Here is an 18,428-nt window from a genome sequence, read left to right on the forward strand (position 1 = left end):
GCATTTCCCTGATGACTAATGATGTTGAACATTTTTTCCCATGCTTTTTGGCCATCTGTAGCTCATCTTTTATGCAATGTCTGTTCAGTTCTTTTGTCTGTTAAAAAATTGGGTCATTTGACTTATTATTAAATTTTAGGAGTTCTTTATATATTCTGACTAGACATCCATTATTGGATATGCCTTCTGCAAATATTTCCTTGCAGTTTGTGGCTTGTGTTTTATTTTGATACTAGTGTCTTCCAGAGAGCAAATGTTTTAAATATTGATGAAATCCAACATAGTGGGATGCCCAAGTTAAGGCACTTTTTTTTTTTTTTTGTTTAACCTACGGTGAACAGGATTTTCTTCGTTTTTCTTCTAGAACCTTCATAGATTTTGCTCTTACATTTAGCTCTCTGACCCAGTTTGAGTTAATTCTTCTGCAGATGAGGTAAAGGTTAAGGTTTGTAAAATTAAAAATACTGAGATGTCTAGCTGGTTTGGAATTAGGGTAATACTGGCCTCACAGTTAGCCTGGTGCTCAGTATTGCAGGGAAAATGTAGGTAAAATCTGATCTGCGATGGAAGTTTTTTTTTTTTCTCCTTTGTTTCCTTTTCTATTCTTTCTTTGAGACAGGGTCTCATGTAGCCCAGACTGGCCTTGAACTCATGATTCTCTTGCCTCAGTCTCCCAAGTGCTGGGATTATAGCTGTGTTTCACCATCGTTGGCCCCTGCTGGAATCCCCCCCTCCAAGTGTGACAGAGGTAGATTTTGATGAGTTTATGGGACACATACAGATGAGCTGCTTTGGACCTTCAAAGAAGGGACAAGCCATGTGACGTCTCAATGAAAGAGGTGACACTGAAGAGGCTTTTGTGGGGCCGCCAAGACACAGCACTGGGTCGCCATTTCTCCTGGGAAGAAGGCATGGTCGATGCCCTCATGGTGTTGATCTTCCTAAAAAGAGACTGCTGGCCAAGTGATTTCCAGCAGGAGGAGGGATGAGTTGGGTGGGTAACTTGGACTGTGCTAGCTTAGAGGAGATGCCGTGAACGTATCCGTAGTGGTTATACGTGCGTGCGTATGCCTTTGTCTCCCCAAACTCATAAACTCTGAGTCATATTGTCCCTGCAATGAATGTGGTGCTGAGAAGAAGGAACGAAGGAAGGAAGAAGTTAAGAGATAAGGAAAGGAGGAGAGGGACCAGCCTTCATGGAGCATCCCCCCTCGCCCCTCCCCAGGTTTGTGCCCAGCAGCCAGCCTACGTCATCTCAAATGGATACCCCCCCTCCCCGCTTCACAAGAGCATCTTTGTCCTCTTCGTGTTTGCAGATTAAAACACAAGGCTCGTAAGCGTCAGTTGCCACGTTGAGGCCCAGGTCTCCACTCCGGGCTCCCTGTGGCTCTGGTAGACTAGACTCCTTCCAGCTGCCCCGAGGACACTGCCTTTCCGAGGATGACTGGCCCCGGCAGATTGCAGTGGATTGCAGGCAGAGGAGGGGTAGGCCTGGCTGGGGGTTTGTGGGTTTGCTCCGACTTAGCCCAAGTGCTCTCTGTGCGGCTGGCTGGGAGGTGGCTGGCTGGCTGCGTGGTTGGGGTTTGCAGAGAGTCTGAAGATCCCTTTGCCAGAGATAGCTGCAGCTCTCAGCAGCATCTATCAGCTAGGATTTTCTTTCCTTCTCCTTCAGGTTGAATCTCGTCAGGGTTTTTATTGGCTTCTCTGTTCCCAAGATGACCCCACGTCTTCCTAACCTGTGCAGCCTCACCTGTGACCCCCTACACTTCCTGTCACACGTTGGTTGTGGGAAGGACCCTTGAGCAGTCCTACCATTTGACCCTGTTATCTGCTTCCTCATTCCCAAATTCCTTTGGTTTCCTCTAAGAGGTGTGAGTTCGTTAGAGATAAAAGCATACCAGGATCTTGTGTGAATTCAGATTCATGTGTGTGTGTGTGTGTGTGTGTGTGTGTGTGTGTGTGTGTGTGTGTACGGCTGCTTTTTCTCTGTGTCATGTCTGAGCCATTCTCAAAGGGCCCCTAAAAACAGACAGTGCAGGGAATGGAGTGTGTCTGGGGAACCGAGCATCCTGGATGGTGCAAGTTCCCATTGACCCTCCCTGTCCTCCAGGTCCCTTTTCTCTGGGCCCTCTTGCCCGTCTGCCTCTGAATATCTGTCTTATGCTTTGTTTGGTCATCATGGTCCTGGCCCCTGCCAACTCAGAAAACCTGAGCCAGGGCCAAGCCTGGCTGCCTGGTCTCCTGGACGGTGTTGCATGCTGCTTTGCGTCAGCAGAAAAAGTATCCTCTGCCGGTCACATTCTAGAGCACCCTGTCCCTTGCCACCCTGGCCTGTGAGGCCTCTGTGCTGAGGCTGCTTACCAGGCTGTTTGATCTCTCTGCCCACATACCCACTAACTTCAGGAATCCCCAAAAGATGACTTGGTGGCTCTGTGACTTCAGGCGAGGTGCTTGGGGTTGGTTTTCCATGCCTGTTCCTCCTTCCCGGGGTTACCAGGGGTGTCACCTCCAAGCTCCTCCCAGCTCCCAAAATACCAGCCCTACCCCGCAGCACTGCCAGAAAATGCTTAGCACATTAGCGGGTTTAGCCACCGCCACAGTGACAGGCACTTAGGAGGCTGCAGAGGCACATAGATTTCATTGTGCATTCCTTCCAGCGCCTCACTGTTTTGACAACACAGGGCAGCAGCGCTGTTACCAGGAACCTGCCCTGCCTGTGAGTTAGAAGGGTGGGGGTGAGGGGAGCCACAGTAAGTAAGGGCTCCTGCCAGAGGGTGGGCTGCACCTGCCCCTCTTTTCACTGCGACTGCATCTGTCTTCAGCAGCCCTGCCTGGCAGACCTCTCTTTGGCCTTCTGGAGCTTGCTCGGAACAGGTCTTGGATCCTTACAGCTCTTTTTCCACAGTTACCTCAGCTCTTCTTGCGGCTTCTCCTGCAAGGGGAGACAAGAGGTTCCTCCTCCTCCTGCCAAGGAGGCAGCCGGGCAGGCTGAGGGAAACAGTCTCGCCCCACACAGCCTTGCGCTCTGAAGCCTCTGCCCTGGCTCCCTCTCTGCCCCTTCATGCTGCAGGCTCTGAAGCACGTCTCCAGCTCTCTAAAACCCCGTGTTCTCGTCTGTAGGCCAGAACAACGCGGCCAGCTTGACCTGCCTCCGAGTAAGGCTTGCCATCTGCAAGAGACACTATGCGTGGATGTGTTTTGGGAAGTGTCAGATGGAGCACACTTGCGTCCTGTGAGCTGGAGGGAGAACACTCTGTCTTGTTTACTGTGAATTCCTCCACAATGTCCAGTCCATTGGCTGGAAAGTAAAAGAGGATGACTTTCTAGGAGTTGTCAATTTACTCCACTGATCAGTGTGGTGAAGAGCAGGAAGGCTCAGGGTGTGTATTAGTGTATGAGGGCTGCTGTAACAAATAGCACAGACTGGATAGCTTAAACATCAGGAACGTAATTTGTTAGATCGCGGAGGCTAGAAGTCCACCATCCCAATGTCAGCTGTGTGGGCCCCTCCTACGGGCTCTGGAGAAGTGTCTGTTCTGTGGCCCTCCCCCCACTTCGGCTGTTTTCCCAGCATTCCCTAGTGGAGAAGTATCACCCTCCCTTCTGCTTTATCTCCACAGGGTGGTGGTGTCCCTGTGTGCATGGCTCTGTGTCCAAGTGGCCATTTTAGTTTTAAAGGAAGACACAAATTTTTCCTGAATTTTTGTGTCCTAGAAACAGTAGTACGTTGTTTTCCCAAATGGCTTATAAAAAGTAGAATCATTCCATTTGTCTTTTGGAATCAAAGGTAGTACCAGTTTATACTCTTCACATACTTCCTGCTCCTTTCCTGCTTTACTATCTATCTTGGGCTGGCCTGAGAACTTGAATCAGTCCTTCCACTGCAGCTTCCTAAGTACTGGAATCGCAGGCATATCCCAGCATGCCCTGCTTCCTACTTCTTTTCTGTGCCATCTTTTCCCTCGCGCCTCCCTGTGCATCTCTGAAGCATGGGTGCCCAGCTGCTGTCGTAAGATTCACATTCTTTTCCCCTTCCTGTGCTGTAAATATTGTCCTGTTCCCCAGTGTCATTTCAGTGCATCTCTCTGGCAAGAAAGCCCCCTCTGTGTGTGTTGGACTTAGGGACTGGCATATCGATGGCGTGTTCTGGGCTGGAGCATTCCAGACCTGGTGTGCAACTAGATCGTCATGCTGGTGATGACCTTTGCAGGGTCTGGTGCCGTAAACCTGTCCTTTGTTTCCAAGACTCCACTGTTGCTCATCCATCTGCACCTTCCCCATGAGCTCTCCAGTTTAGGAAGATGATGGGCATGGAATAATACCTTTACTTATGTGCTACTCCTGAAGAAGAGGAGACCCTAGGATCCTTCCCATGAACTATGATGCCATATATTCTCTATTGTTTTTCTCATTTAGGTCTCTTGATAATCCCAAGAACCAGATACTTTCACTGTCCTCCTCTTACAGATGGGCATTTAGGGTTTTGAAGGGAGGTGTAAGCTTTCCAAGCTCCTCAGTGAGGGAGGGACTCAGTCATTTCTAGCATCTCCATTTCCTCCTGCATGTGAGGAATGTGAGCTGTGGCCATTCTCCTTCGAGTCATCTGCAGAGCTTTGTAAGAAGTCATATTTCAGGGTTCCTCCAGTCTGCTGAACCCCAAAGGAGTCAGAGAAGCTCAAGAATCTCTGTCCAAGTCCAGCCCCCAGAGACCCAGGTTATACACACATAGGTGAGAGCCATCCATGCCATGCCAGGTTCCTTTTAGTGTTCCCTACCCCCTGTCCCACCCAGGCTGGGGAACCTGCAATCCATCTGTCTTAGTCAGGGTTTCTATTGCTGTGAAGAGACACCAGGACCACAGCAACTCTTCTAAAGGAAAACATTTAATTGTGGTGGCTCACTTACAGTCTCAGAGGTTCACAGTCCATTATCATCATGGCGGGGAGCATTGCGGCATGCAGGCAGATGTGGTACTGGAACATCTTGCAGGCAACAGGAAGTCGACTGAGACCCTGGGCATTATCCTGAGCATAGGAAACCTCAAAGCCAGCCCCCACAGTGACACACTTCCTCCAACAAGGCCATACTCACTCCCACAAAAGCCACACCTCCTAGTAATGCCACTCCCTATGAGGTTATGGGGGCCAATGACATTTGAACTACTGTACCATCATACATGGCTCTGAGTGGAGTGGCACATGTGACCTGCCTTTCACCTTTTCCAGGCCTCTTCTCTTCTGTAGAGTGGTCTTGGGGGGTCTCGTGGGGGCTCCCACAGTGAGAGAGTGGCATGTGTGACTATGTTAGCATCCCTATTTTTCACCTATTCTCTAGAGCTTAGGCTTGTTCTGTGGTCCCTTGGAAGGCGTCTGGCCTGGAGTCAGCCGACAGTGTACAAGGCAGGATGTGGTAGCTGATGATGATGAAGAACCCTGCCCCCTCTCACCTGCCGTACCATGCTCTGCCCTTCCTCCTTCCTCACCTTCATTCTCTCCTGCCCCTACATCTGGAATCCGATCACCAGGCAAAAAAAAAAAAAAAAAAAAAAAAATACTCATGCCCAAACCAATACCTCTTCTAAAAACCCAGTCCTGCTAGGCGGTGGTGGTGCACGCTAAAAACCCAGTCCTGCTGGGCGGTGGTGGTGCATGCCTTTAGTCCCAGTGTTTGAGAGACAGAGGCAGGTAGATCTCTGAGTTCAAGGCTCGCCTGATCTACAGAGTTAGTTCCAGGACAGCCAGGGTTACACAGAGAAACCTTCTCAAAAAACCAAACCAAACCAACCAAACCAACCAACCAACCAAAAAAACCAAACCAAAACAAAAATCCAGCCCATTCCAGCAATTTAACAAATGAATAAATAAGCAAATGACGAGAGCCACTGCCACCACTGAAGGAGCAAGCACTGTGACCTGGGCGCTGACTGGGCGGTGGTGACTTGCTCACCCATAGGCTTACATTCTTGCCTATGGAAACCCTGCCCTGTCTCTTTCCGAGACATACAGACATCATGGAGGGCTTAGCTGGCACAGGCTCTTAGCAGTCACAGGACCCTGGAGCTAACTTGTCAACCCAGTGAAGGCAGGAACCTTCTGCATCCTGCGTGGGGAACATGTCTGGCCTGGAGTAGATAGATGCTCACTCGATGTTTCTCCACTGAACTGAAAAGCATCACCAAGTTAATCTTGTGTAGAAAGAACAGAGGAGCAAGCCATGGTGCAAAGACATGGACTCACTTACCTGAGTAATCGATTGTCGTGGCTAACGAGATGATACCAAAGACTAGTTATAAAGACAAGAGGCTTAGTTAGTTCAAGGTTCTGGTCCGTAGTCAAAGGGCTGTATGTGTGATGGCCTTCTTGCAGGTAGGAGCATGAGACCTTGCATGGTGAGAGACCTCATGCATGTGTGTCTCCTGGCCTCTGTCTCCTTCCCTGTGAAGACATCCATGTTCACTCAAGACTACTCCATTATGTTCTGCTTTTCTCTCTACCAAGGGTACTGCCTCTAAACACCAAAGTAGGATTAGGTTTCCACCATTTTTAATACTTCACATTAGTGATTAAACTTTACTGTAAATTTCAGAGGGGTCACACCATATTCATGATGTTGATCATACAACAGGTAATGTTTGGGACTAGAAACCAAATCAATAAAACTATTTTTGGCTTCTTAATTGGACCAAAGTCTGAGCTATGTTTTCTTTTGTTTTTGTTTCATTTGGAGACAGGGTCTCATTATGAAGACCTCCAACTCATGATCCTCCTGACTCAGCCTCCAGAGAGAGGGGATACCAGGCATGGACCACAGTGAGTGTAAGCTATGGGTTCTGAAAGTAGTCGTTACAAAGTCAAGAGACCCTCTGGCTAGTACTCTGACAGGAAGAGATCTGGATCGATATAGCAAGTTGTTTTTTTTTTTAAATAATAATAATAATTTTTTTAAATCTCTGAAGATGTTGGCTTAGGATTCCAGGCTAACTTAATCTAAATACTACCTCATCCGAGGAGTAAATGGTAGGCTATTCTCACACATTATTAAAAATTTAACTTGGAAAAATGTCCTTGGAGTGCACAGTATGTCCAGAGTGGAGAGGCCCTGTGGTGAGCCTCTCGCCTGCAGAACGGCCGCAAGGCCTGCTGGGACATGCTCGGCATCCTGCTTTTCCGGTTAGAGTTCAAAATGCCTTGTTTTCAAATACCCCGAGAAGCATTTTTCTTCCTCTCCCTCCCCTTCTCGTCCCCAGTTCTGTCACAAAGCCGGACATTTTGATGTTGTGGTGGGGCTGTGGAAAGAATTCTCAATGTGACTCACAATCAGATATCCCTGAAATGTATCTCATCCTTGCGGCCTTCAACCCTGACTCTTACCCAACTTCTGAGCTCCCCTCCAGGCTTCTAATCCATCTTTGATCCTCCCCTTCCTGAGAACCAGTCCATTCCTGACCTTTGTCCTGTTCCTAGCTCTGACTGTATCCCTTATGCTTATCTCTTTCCATTCATGAGCTCGGGATGAGGGTGGCCTTCAGCCAGCGCCCAAACCATTTGCTCCTCACTTTTCTTGGTAGGTTTCAGAAGCTGAATGTTTACTGGCTTGTTTTCTGGTTGTTGTCAAAGGACCCCTCTGTCAACACTAGCAAGTGTCAGAGTGTACCATATCACACGCCACCTTTAAAATAAGACATTCATCATCATCATCACGCCACCTTTAAAATAAGACATTCGTCGTCATCATCACCACCGTGTGTGATGTGCTCTAGGGTGTGTGCATGTGCGTGTGTAAATGTGAGTGTGTGAAGTGTTTTCTCTCCTTCCACGTGGGTCCCAGGGATCAAACTCCAGTTGTAAGATTTGGCAGCAAATGCCTTTCCCTACTCAGCCCTCTCACTGTCCCCTCCCCTTTTAATCCTGTGAACAACAGTTATATAGTAAAAACTATTACAGTGATATAAGAGCAACAGCACTAGTGTGTCTACTGAGCCTCCGTTACTTATTGTATACTGCCCTTGGCACATTCTCTCACGTCCGTCCATTAGGTCCTCACAGTAACCCGAAGAGACACCTGTTTCAGGCTCTCCTTATGGATGGAAAACAGGAACAAACACGTCGTTTGCCTAAGGCATCCAGTTAGTGACTTAGGACAGCTACAGAATGACTCAATGACACAAATTCCATTCAGATTGTGTCCTGAATAGGTGAAGGGTTGTTTCTAGGTCCCTGGTCATCTCCCTTGTGGCTCTGCTAGGATGTTTTCCTGTGGTCTAATGGTGGCCCCTAAGACTGGGTGGGAGAAAACTCATTTCTTCAACCCTGCAGGTAGGTAAGCCCTGTCTTGGGCCATGTGAGAGACAAGGGAGAGACTGTCCTGAGGAGCAGAGAGGTGAAGGTGAGGTCCCCAGGAGCAGGCGAACAGTTGTGCTGACTGACTTCCCAGACTTTCTACATTTCAACAAATATTTACACACTGGGCAGTGTGGGGGCTGAAGAGAGAGCTGTCTGTTCTAAGTCCTCAGGATTGACCAGACAGCTACAGTTTGATGTGGCTAAGAAGTGCCATAGGAGAGTGAGGCAGGGAGGGGAGGATTGAAGATGTAAAAACCCATCAGATTTTGGGTGTCGACTGGTTATATTTCTATTAGATGCATCCCACACTTCTAGGACAGAGTTGGTTCCAAGAACAGGCTCTTCCCTGCCTCCCGCCCCAGTGTTTTAGGTCGGGTTTCTATTGCTGTGAAGAGACACCATTACCACAGCCACTCTTAGAAAGGAAAACATTTACCTGAGGTGGCAGCTTACAGTTTAGAGGTTTAGCCCATTATCATCATTGTGGGGAGCGTGGCAGCTGGGAGTATGGCGGTTTACAGGCAGACATGGTGCTGGAGAGGTAGCTGGGAGTTCTGCATCTTGCACAGGCAACAGGAAGTGGTCTCAGACACTGGGCAGTATCATGAGCATATATGAGACCTCAAAGCCCGCCTCCACAGTGGCACGCTTCCTACAACAAGACCATGCATACTCCAACAAGGCCACACCTCACAAGGCCGCACCTACTCCAACAAGGCCACACCTCCTAATAGTGTCACTCCCTTTGGGGGCCATTTTCTTTCAAACCACCACACCCAGTGAAGAAAATTATTACTATGTAGTGTTTCCCCCAAATTTGCAGGACTGAACCTTTTTATTTTAAGGGGTAATGAAAGGGACGGTAAGATGTTTCAGAGGGTAAAGGTGCCTGTTGCCAAGCCCATTGACCTAAATTTAATATGTGTGGTACACACGGTATAAGGTTAGCTCCAATCCTGGCCATCTGTCCTCTGACCTTTACACCCAAGCTGTGGCGTGTGCATACACACAAAATACACCCCTACAATATAAATGCATAATAAAAAAGGGGTAGTGAGCATGGAGGTGCTTCGAGTTGTTTAAAGCCCTTTCCTGCTGTCAGGAGTTGTAGCCACTGTGGTAGGTACGCAGGGAGGGAAGAGGGGCAGGGACTCGGCCTTGTTTATTGCTTGCACAGGCTCAGGAAACATCCTGAAGGGGTGGTTCAACATAGGAGTAGAGCCCTGGCTCTTGGAGGATCCACTCATGTGTGGTAAAGACTGTTGAAGGTTGGTAGAGCCACGTGACGGCCTAGAAGTGGCCACTGGGTGTGGCAAGGGGAAGGAAAGGAGTAACCAGGAGAAAGGGGCCACGGAAGGATGGTTAAAGGATGAGGAGGATGTGCAGAGGGAGGACAAGCATGTGTGTCTCTGTGTGTGTGTGTGTGTGTCTGTGTGTGTGCATGAGTGTACACGCCTGTGTATGTTGAGACAAGGTTTCAGTAGTCCAGACTGGCCTCAGGGTAGTTGAGGATGACCTTGAACTTCTGAATTCTGAAGCTTCTGTTTCCACTGTTCTTAGGATTATATAGGGTTTTTCAGGCATGTGCCACCGTGTCTGGTTTATTAAGTGCTGGGATTGAACCCAGGGCCTTATGCATGCTAGGCAGGCTACTATATCAACTGAAGATCATATGATTGAGGAAGCTTTAGCAGTTGATTTGAGGAGGGAGGTTGGATATCTCTACATAGGACCTCAGTGACTTACTGGGACCATCTGTTGTCATGAAGTCTCCTGCGTATGTATGTGTGTTGGGGGAGGGAGGCAGATTAGTGTGGAGTGTGTGTGTGTGTGAGAGGGTGAGAGGTGGGGAGGGGTGAGTGTGTGGGAGAGGGAGGCAGATTACTCCTGGGAGGAAGGGAAGAGGCGAGTCCCTGTTGAGAGATGAGCGCTATTTTCCTTAAAAAACCAGAGGCATGCTGGAAAACAGAATCCTGTTTTCAGACTTCTGCCATTGCCCATCGGGTGAGACTGGCCCCACGTGGGGCTGGCTGGCTACCCCTGCCTGTCCTCCTCTGTGGAGTGCTGGTTTAACAGCAGTAGGTTTCCCCTGCCCCCACCGGGGCTGGGAGGCAGGCCCCAGCAGAGGCCAGAGCTGTATGTGGAATCTAGAAGCGGCCCATGGGCACAGGAGACTCCAGGGCTGGTGGGGAACCCTTACTTGGCCTGCGAGACAGCTGAGGCTCCGAGCAGAGAGTGTGTGACCTTATGTTCCCCAGTTGTCGGCTGTCACAGGACCCCTCACCTGTGGCAGACATGGGACCCACATTTACTGAGTCAGTCTAGGAGACGGCTAGCTAGTATTTGAGAATCCAGATATTCAGATTCTTTGTCATTCAATGACACCACCCAGAGCTGTGTATATTTTGCTGCAAGGTCCTTTCACTAGAATGCCAAGAGGGGGTCTCTCCCTCTCTTGTTTTAAAAGACTCATAACTTTTATGTGTGTGAATGTTTCGCCTATAGGTATGTGCATCACATGTGTGCCTGAAGCTACCAAGGTCAGGAAAGGGTGTCACATCCCCAAGAACTGGGATTATGGATGGCTGTGAGCTGCTGTATGGGTGCTGGGAACAGCAAGGCCTCTTAACCCAGCCATCTCTCCATCCTCAAAGGGAATATTTCATGGAATAGGGTTGTCCAGTAGAATCACGTTCTGCTCCTTTGAGGGACTCCTGTGTGCCCCATATTGGCCTTGTCATTCTTCATGCCCGGGTTACCTTCCCCTAGTCTCTGCTTTCTTATTGAAAAAGTGAATCCAACCCTTCTAATCCCATCCTCCAATCCTCCATCGGTTTCACTGAAAGGAGGCCTTGTGGGTAAAGAAGAAATATCCTACCCTCCAGCTGATAGAGAGACGCGGCTCCAGCAGCTTGCTATCTTAGGCATCCCGTGGCTTGTTGTTGTTGTTTGTTTGTTTGTTTGTTTCTTGTGCCTCCAATACGCAACACTCACCAATGCCTTGACTTTTCTGTCTCTTCTTCTAGGGTAATTATGGGTTGGCACAATGTACCGATTGTTCTGTTCCACAATGAAGCACTGTGTAGGGTGATGGGCTGGGCTAGAGGGGACCCGCAGAGAGGGTCAGGAAGGGAATCATTGTCTGGGTTGGTGGTCCACGAGTGTGTGTCCTGGACAGCCGCATTGTGTCTCGAATGTTTCTTCTTCCCACCCACACCCTATTAGTTGTTTGTCCTTACTCTATTTTTTCCCCCTCTGCATCCTTCCTTTCCAGGGTCACCACTAATAGCAAGGCATGGCAACTTCCATCTTGAATGCCAGGTTAGGGTGTTGCAAGAAGTGTTTAAAATTGTTTCAGTGAATTTGCCAACCCCATTCACAGGATGTATTGTGTTGCTCATTTGAGTTGTTCAGAGTCTTTTTTGCTCTATAAAGCTTGTGATGGTTTCTGGGAAATGTTGGGCAACCTAGTCATCTACCCATGCACCCATCCACCCACCCACCCATCCACCCACCCACCCATCCACCCACCCACCCACCCACCCACCCATCCATCCACCCATCCATCCACCCATCCACCCATCCACCCATCCACCCACCCACCCACCCATCCACCCATCCACCCATCCATCCATCCATCCATCCATCCATCCATCCATCCATCCATCCATCCATCCATGCATCCACCCGCCTGCCCGCCCGCCCATCCATCTGTCCGTCTGTCTGTCTGTCCATCCATCCATCCATCCATCCATCCATCCATCCATCCATCCATCCATCCATCCATCCATTCACCTACCCATCCATCACATGTCATTGAGGGCTCATTAGGAGGCAAGGTTCTGGGCTATATGATGAGCCTATAGTTTTAAGAAGAGCAAAAGAGACCTTCTGTTGTGAACCTTCTGTTGCCTACTCTGGCAGGTCAAGATGTATAGGTGTGAAGTTCAGTATTGTCCCTGTGGACTTCAAGGTTGGGAGATGTTCATAGCTTGACTCTTACAGATAGAAATTAGAAATAGGTCTTCATGCCCATGGTCCAGCCATCACCAGGCAACACAATAACAATTGTTATTTGGTTGTACAACTTCTTAGACTGGGTTATCTGTAAGAGGCATCTATGGTTATATCTGTCCCTATTCTCTCCTGTCCCCAGACCCTCTTGCATTGGGGCTGGCTGTCACATTTAGCAATGTTTATGACTTAGCTGTGGCAGCTTTTCTGATCAGAACCATTGCCATCTGAATGCAATGACCTTCTGTGACCCTCACCTCAGGAGCTGTAACTCTCACATCTTGCCCTGAGGGATAGTGTCAGGCTTCACTGAAGCCAAGGGACACAAAGGCTGAGACTCTGTGAGCCCACTCTGGGAAGAAAGGGACACTTCTATCTGGGAGGAGTCTGACTGGGAAGACAAAGGCTCGGCTGAAAGCTCTTTGCTTATTTAGCTGTGGGTCCTATAGCTTGTCAGCCTTACTGGGTGGGGTAAGTGGAGAGTTCAACAGTGGGCAGGTACTCTGCACCCCTGTAGGGGTGATGAGACAAAATGGAGGTCCCTGGAGTGCTGAGGTCCTGGAGGGTTATTTGAGAGCTCCCCAAGGCCAGGGTAACAAACTGAGGCTGGCTGGAAGCCAACAGATAGGTGTTCTCCATCACTTGTAGTCTTTGAAGAGGTCACCATGGTATAATACAGCTCACAGGAGCAAGGGAAAGATGTATTTTTTTTATGTGAATGCAGGGGGTGTGTGTGTGTGTGTGTGTGTGTGTGTGTGTGTGTGTGTGTGTGTGTGTGTGTGTGTGTGTCTTAGCCAGAGGTTAATATTGAATGTCTTCCTTCTTTGCTCTCTATATTTCGCGGCAGGGTCTCTCACCAGACTGCCTGGTGATCTACTGTCTGTGCCTCCCAAGTCACATTTGCCTGACATTTAGATGGGTGCTGGGGATCCAAACTCTGGTCCTCTCTCTTGTGCAGCAAGCTTTACTCACTGAACCATCTCCCCAGCCCCAAGAATGGTTTTTTAGCCTTGCTTCAAACTCTTGACTACATTTGAGGATATATCATAAAATAAATAAGGGCATTCTCTTTGTATATATTTTAAAAGGGATCCAAATTCTTTCCTCCTGTTAAGTTAAAACAAATCCTCAGGGCAGAAAACCCATGTGCTTAGGGACAACCAGAGTGTCTTGGCTCCTGGGTGTGTGTGTGTGTGTGTGTGTGTGTGTGTGTGTGTGTGTGTGTGTGTGTGTGTATGTGTGTGTGTGTGTGTGTGTGCTCGCGATGTGTCTCAGGTGAGTGCTGATATGACAAATTGGGTGCTCGCCCTTTCTAACTCTGACTAGACATGATTTCAGAAGCACAGGTCTGGGGACTCGGTGCTGCAGCTTGGTTGCTAACACACTGGGTTCGAAACTAGGCACTTGGGTGGGAGAGGTGTGGGAGGGAATCAGAATTTCAAGGTTATCCTTGACTTCATAGTGAATTTGAGGCCAGCTTGGTCTACCCAGGGCCCTGTCTCAGAAAAACCCAATCCTGAAAACAGCTGCAGCATCAGCAGCAGCACTTACCATAGGGCGGTCGTGCTGTGTTAGAAACCAGCTAATCTGAGCACTAGACACTCCCAAGACTGTGAGCTGCTAGGGGTTTCAATTATGGCGGAAGAAACTGAAGCTTGGGAAACGCAGTGATGGACTTCCATGCCCCACAGCCACAGAGCAGGATGAGAACCCCAGGCTCCTGGTTCCCAGGTTGTGTGTGCTGTGACTCCTCGCCCATGGATCTTACTGTCTCTCTCAAACAGAAGCACGCTGGGGGCGGAAACCTCAAGTGCTATCTCCTCTGTGGCATTCCAGGGGTTGGTGACAGCTCTGGATGCCCAGCTGTCCCTCCATTTGGACTTTAGCGTTCACAGGCTGCCATTTGTTGGAATCGTCCTCTTTGTTATTCAGTTAGGAATCATTTCCATGGCTCCCCTTGTGCTGTGTTTCCTTGACTCTGAGACTGAGCCGCCCGCCCCAAAGGTGATGCCTCGTAGGATGGCATTGCCTTGGATGCTCACCACCTCGGTTGGCTCCTCTGTATCTGTGGGTTCCTCATCTGTACCCTTAAACCGGGGATCAAAAACACTGAGAAGAAAACAATTGCTTTTGTACTGAATACCAAGAGTTTTTAAAATTATTTCCTAACCAGTACAGCTTGATATCCATTTCCATGGTGCTGATGCTGTATTAGGTAACATAGCGACCTAGAGATGCCTTAAGCACACAGGAGGATGTGCACAGGCTCTATTCCATTGTTTATGAGGGACTGGAGCATCTTCAGATTTTGGTATCTGAGAGGAGCTCTTGGAAGCAGTTGCTTGTGGGTACCAAGGGTGACTGTCACTTCCTACAAGGCCTTGGCAGCCACTCTTCTTTGATGCCCTTAGAAAATGTGGGTATGTGAGTTCACTTTCTCCCACTGTCCCTGGCCGTGAGGCGTCATTAGATGAACTCTCTCTTTGTGCCCCATGTGTCCCATTTCCAGGGTGGTGTCTGCGAGTATGAAGGGATATGGCCAGGTTTCGCTCTCTCCGGGGCTTGCTTGCTTCTGCTCTGTCACCACTGAGAACCACATTCTGAACAGATGCAGTTAGAGCTGCCCAGCTGTGAGTATTCCTCCTCATGGGTCCCTGGAAAGACCCAGGGTTGCTTCATGGAGATAGCAAAGGGAGTATGATTCATGGTGGAGCGGATGATATACAGTCGTCTAAGCAATTGCCTGAACTGTGGGCTGAAAGAACCACAGAGAATAAATAGTTCACCAGTAGGTCTCTGTAAATCACCAGTGACCTCTGAGGTCATGGTGATGCCTTCAGCCAGGTGGCTGAGGGGCAAGCCTTCATCTTGGATTGGCCTTTTTTTGCTACTATGTTTTTGAGGTACTGTGTGTCCCCGATGAGCCACCCCGAGTTCCCCATGTCCTTGTTTCGCAGCCCGGAGCCTCATGGGTGTATTTGTGGCTATCTCCCTGCATTATTCCAAGTCCAGGCACCTTACACAGCGCCTGCGTCTTCTATAACCTGTTGATTTCTGGGACTGTTACCAAGATTCAAGTAGCTATTAGGGATGGAGGAGAGGGAACCTGCTTTTGGGGTCAGCTCCTCTCTGGTGCAGCTGCCTGGGGGAAGTGGCTGAATGGTTTTCTTGGGGTACATTGTGTTCAGATTGTGTTAGCTACTTTGGTTGGGAGGGGTGGGGAGGAGAGAAGCTCCCAGATGAGTTCAACCCAGAACTCATTATTCAACCATTATTCTGAAGATCACAATCACTCACCAGTCTGTGGTTACCTGCTTTCCCTTGGGATCAAATGTTCCCTGATGGAAGTGGTTGAGGTTTTACTCCTGGGTGTGTCTTGCCTACTTGTGTGTTGGTTCGCCTTGCAAACGCAGAATCACTTACCTGCTCGACCATCCATTCCTCCATCTGTGAATGAGTTCACCCATTCATCTATTAATTCACCCATCTATTAATTAATTAATAATTAATTCTTTCGTTCATGCATCTAATAAAGGGACTATGCAGGTAAAGTAAATGAGGAAAAGGCTTACAAAAGGTAACAGGGATGATGGGAACTCTGGTGACCCAGAATTCTGAGCAGGGCCAGAGATGCCCATTCTTTCAGCTCCATTCCACTTCCTAAGCATGAGTAGAGGCTATCTTGACGCCTGCTCAGTCCCTTCACCCTCCAGGATGAGGCTAGCACAGCATACTGCCTTGTGGGTGCTTCCCTGTCCTAGGCCAGGGAAGAGCCAGACTTAGAATTTGGAGCCTGGGACTTCCCAAGCTGAGCAGAAGCTACTGAAAGGGAAAGGGGATCAAGCTGTCTAGGCAGCTTTTTCCTGGGAACTCTGGTCCCAGAGAGTCCTGTAGGTTTCAGGACTGACTTTGGTCACGTGATCGATCCTCAGTGCCAGACACCCCAGCTTTCTTCAGCTTGAGCAATTGCATCCTTCACTGGGCAGGTTTCTTACCTTTGTTTGTGTCATTTTATTGTTGAAAATATGGGCACCAGCTGCAGAATATTAAAAGAAACCTAGCCGAAGGGATAAATGGAGCTCATGAGAGCCCATCTCATAAAAATCATCAGAAGGTAAAACTGTTTACTGAGGAAGTGGAATTATTGATGATGGACAGTGTCCAAGAGCCTTCTTGGTTTGTCTTAGTTACTTTATCCACCAGTGAGGTTGAGAGAGGGCAACATAAATTACTATCTCGCAGAAGTAAAGATGTTAATTAGGAGAACAGCAAGGTCCCTGTTATTGCTGAATTTAGAACCCAATCTTGCTCACACTTAATCACTACCACTAACATTATAGGTATGTGTGAAACTCCCCTCCCTTTTTTTTTGCTAGATGGAACTCAATGAGAAAAAATGTTGACTAGGAAGAATAAAGTCAAGTTTTTCTTTTTTGTTTTTGTCATTTATTTATTTAGTTTTTGAGACAGGGTCAGGATGGCCTTGAACTTGATATGTAGCTGAGGATGGTCTTGAACTTCTGGTCTTCCTGTTGGGGTGACAGTCGTGTACTGCTGCATCTAATTTATGTAGTACTGAGGATTGAGCTCGGGGTTCTGTACATGCTAGGCAAGCACTATACTCATCGGCCTAAACCACCAGACCAGAAAGTGGATTTTAACATTAGGTGTTTAAGTATTCCTTAAACCAAAGTATCTCAGGGCTGGCAAGATGGCTCAGGGGGTACAGGTGCTTACTGCCAACCTGAGTTGGCTCCCTGGGACTCACATAGTGGAAGGAAAGAAGCTACTTGGGCAAGCTGTTCTCTGATCTCCACATGTATGTTGAGGCACATACTTGCCTCTCCATCAATAAATATACAATTAAAAAACCCCTACATAAACAACCAAAGTATTTCAACAGGATTTTGTAATGTAGCCTTATTGCTGCTTTCTCGAGTATACTATTCATCAATTCACCTTGTTACTGATTCCAGACAGATTCATGAAATATTTATGTAACTGTTCCATGGGAAGCCTTTTGTTGGCTGTTGAGTATATAAAGACGAAGGGAATAGATTCCTGCCTGTATCTATTAGTCTTGCTACTTACCAAAGTGCTCCAAAGCGTGGTGGCTTCAGTTGGAGGCTAATCAGCCATGTATTTTGCTCACTATTTCACGGGCTCAGCTGCATGGTTCTTCTGGTCTAGACTGGGCTCACTTAGATGTCTGTAGGCGGCTGGTCTCGGGCAGGTTGTGGGCTGCTTGATCTAGAACAGTTTTAATTTGGACAGCTTGCCCTTGCTCCACATGGTCATATGCCTAACAACTAGCTAGGCAGGGTTCCAGGAGAGCTGGGGTGGGGAGGAGATGCTGGGCATCTTGCATCTTGGACTTGGCACTGGCTTAACCCAATATTCTCTCTCGATTGTTCTCTCACTGTTGGTGAGGGTGCCTTGTAGGCTCTCCCGCCGCACTCAGGTACTTAGGAAAGGTAGTCCTTTTCCTCCAGGCCTCGTACCTTTTGTTACTTCTTTGCACCCCACCTTACCCTCCCGAGAACACTTCCTTTATCTAACTCTATCTTGTAGGTTCCCCCTTCGTAAATCTTCTGGTGTGATTACAGACTTAACTGTGCTTTCCAACAGTAATGATACGTGTAGGTTGCATCTACTATTCACTGGGAATGAAGGTGCAAAAATGCCTGATCTCAAGAGAGTGCAGGTTTTTAGGAAAATGGGAATAGTAAAGAGTTATCTGCCTCATAGAATTGTTAAGATTAAATGAATGAATGCATAGAAAACTTGGCATGGTATCTAAGGCATGTACTCTGGAAGTGGAACACTATGCCTAAAGTTTCAGGTGGTGTTTGACTCATACTACAGTCTCTCCCTCCCTCCCTCCCTCCCTCCCTCCCTCCCTCTCTCCCTCCCTCTCTCTTTCTCTCTCTCCCCCCTCCCTCCCTCCTTTCCTCCCTCCCTCCCTCCCTCCCTCCCCCCCTCTCTCTGTGGTATGCATGCAGGTGCACAGATGGGTGCAGGGACATGCCTGTGTGCCCTGAGCGGAGGCCTGGGGAGGATAATGGATGTCTT

At 48.5% G+C, this 18,428-nt stretch overlaps 1 protein-coding gene across 3 annotated transcripts in view; it reads left to right on the forward strand.

The window, feature by feature from the left end:
- The window catches only part of Dpf3 (double PHD fingers 3), a 297,137-nt gene that overhangs the window by 87,811 nt on the left and 190,898 nt on the right, over positions 1-18,428 (forward strand). The window contains exon 1 of one of the 3 annotated variants that reach the window (XM_052739376.1): positions 1,348-1,485. The exons of the other annotated variants lie outside the window; for them this stretch is intronic. The gene's annotated coding sequence lies outside the window, so the exon portion shown is untranslated. Of the gene's footprint in view, positions 1-1,347; positions 1,486-18,428 lie in introns of those variants that run through there. 3 annotated transcript variants of the gene reach the window in all.

Source organism: Peromyscus californicus, unplaced genomic scaffold (assembly GCF_007827085.1).
Source record: "Peromyscus californicus insignis strain IS unplaced genomic scaffold, ASM782708v3 Scaffold_15__1_contigs__length_86483966, whole genome shotgun sequence".
Taxonomy (NCBI): Eukaryota; Metazoa; Chordata; class Mammalia; order Rodentia; family Cricetidae; genus Peromyscus; species Peromyscus californicus.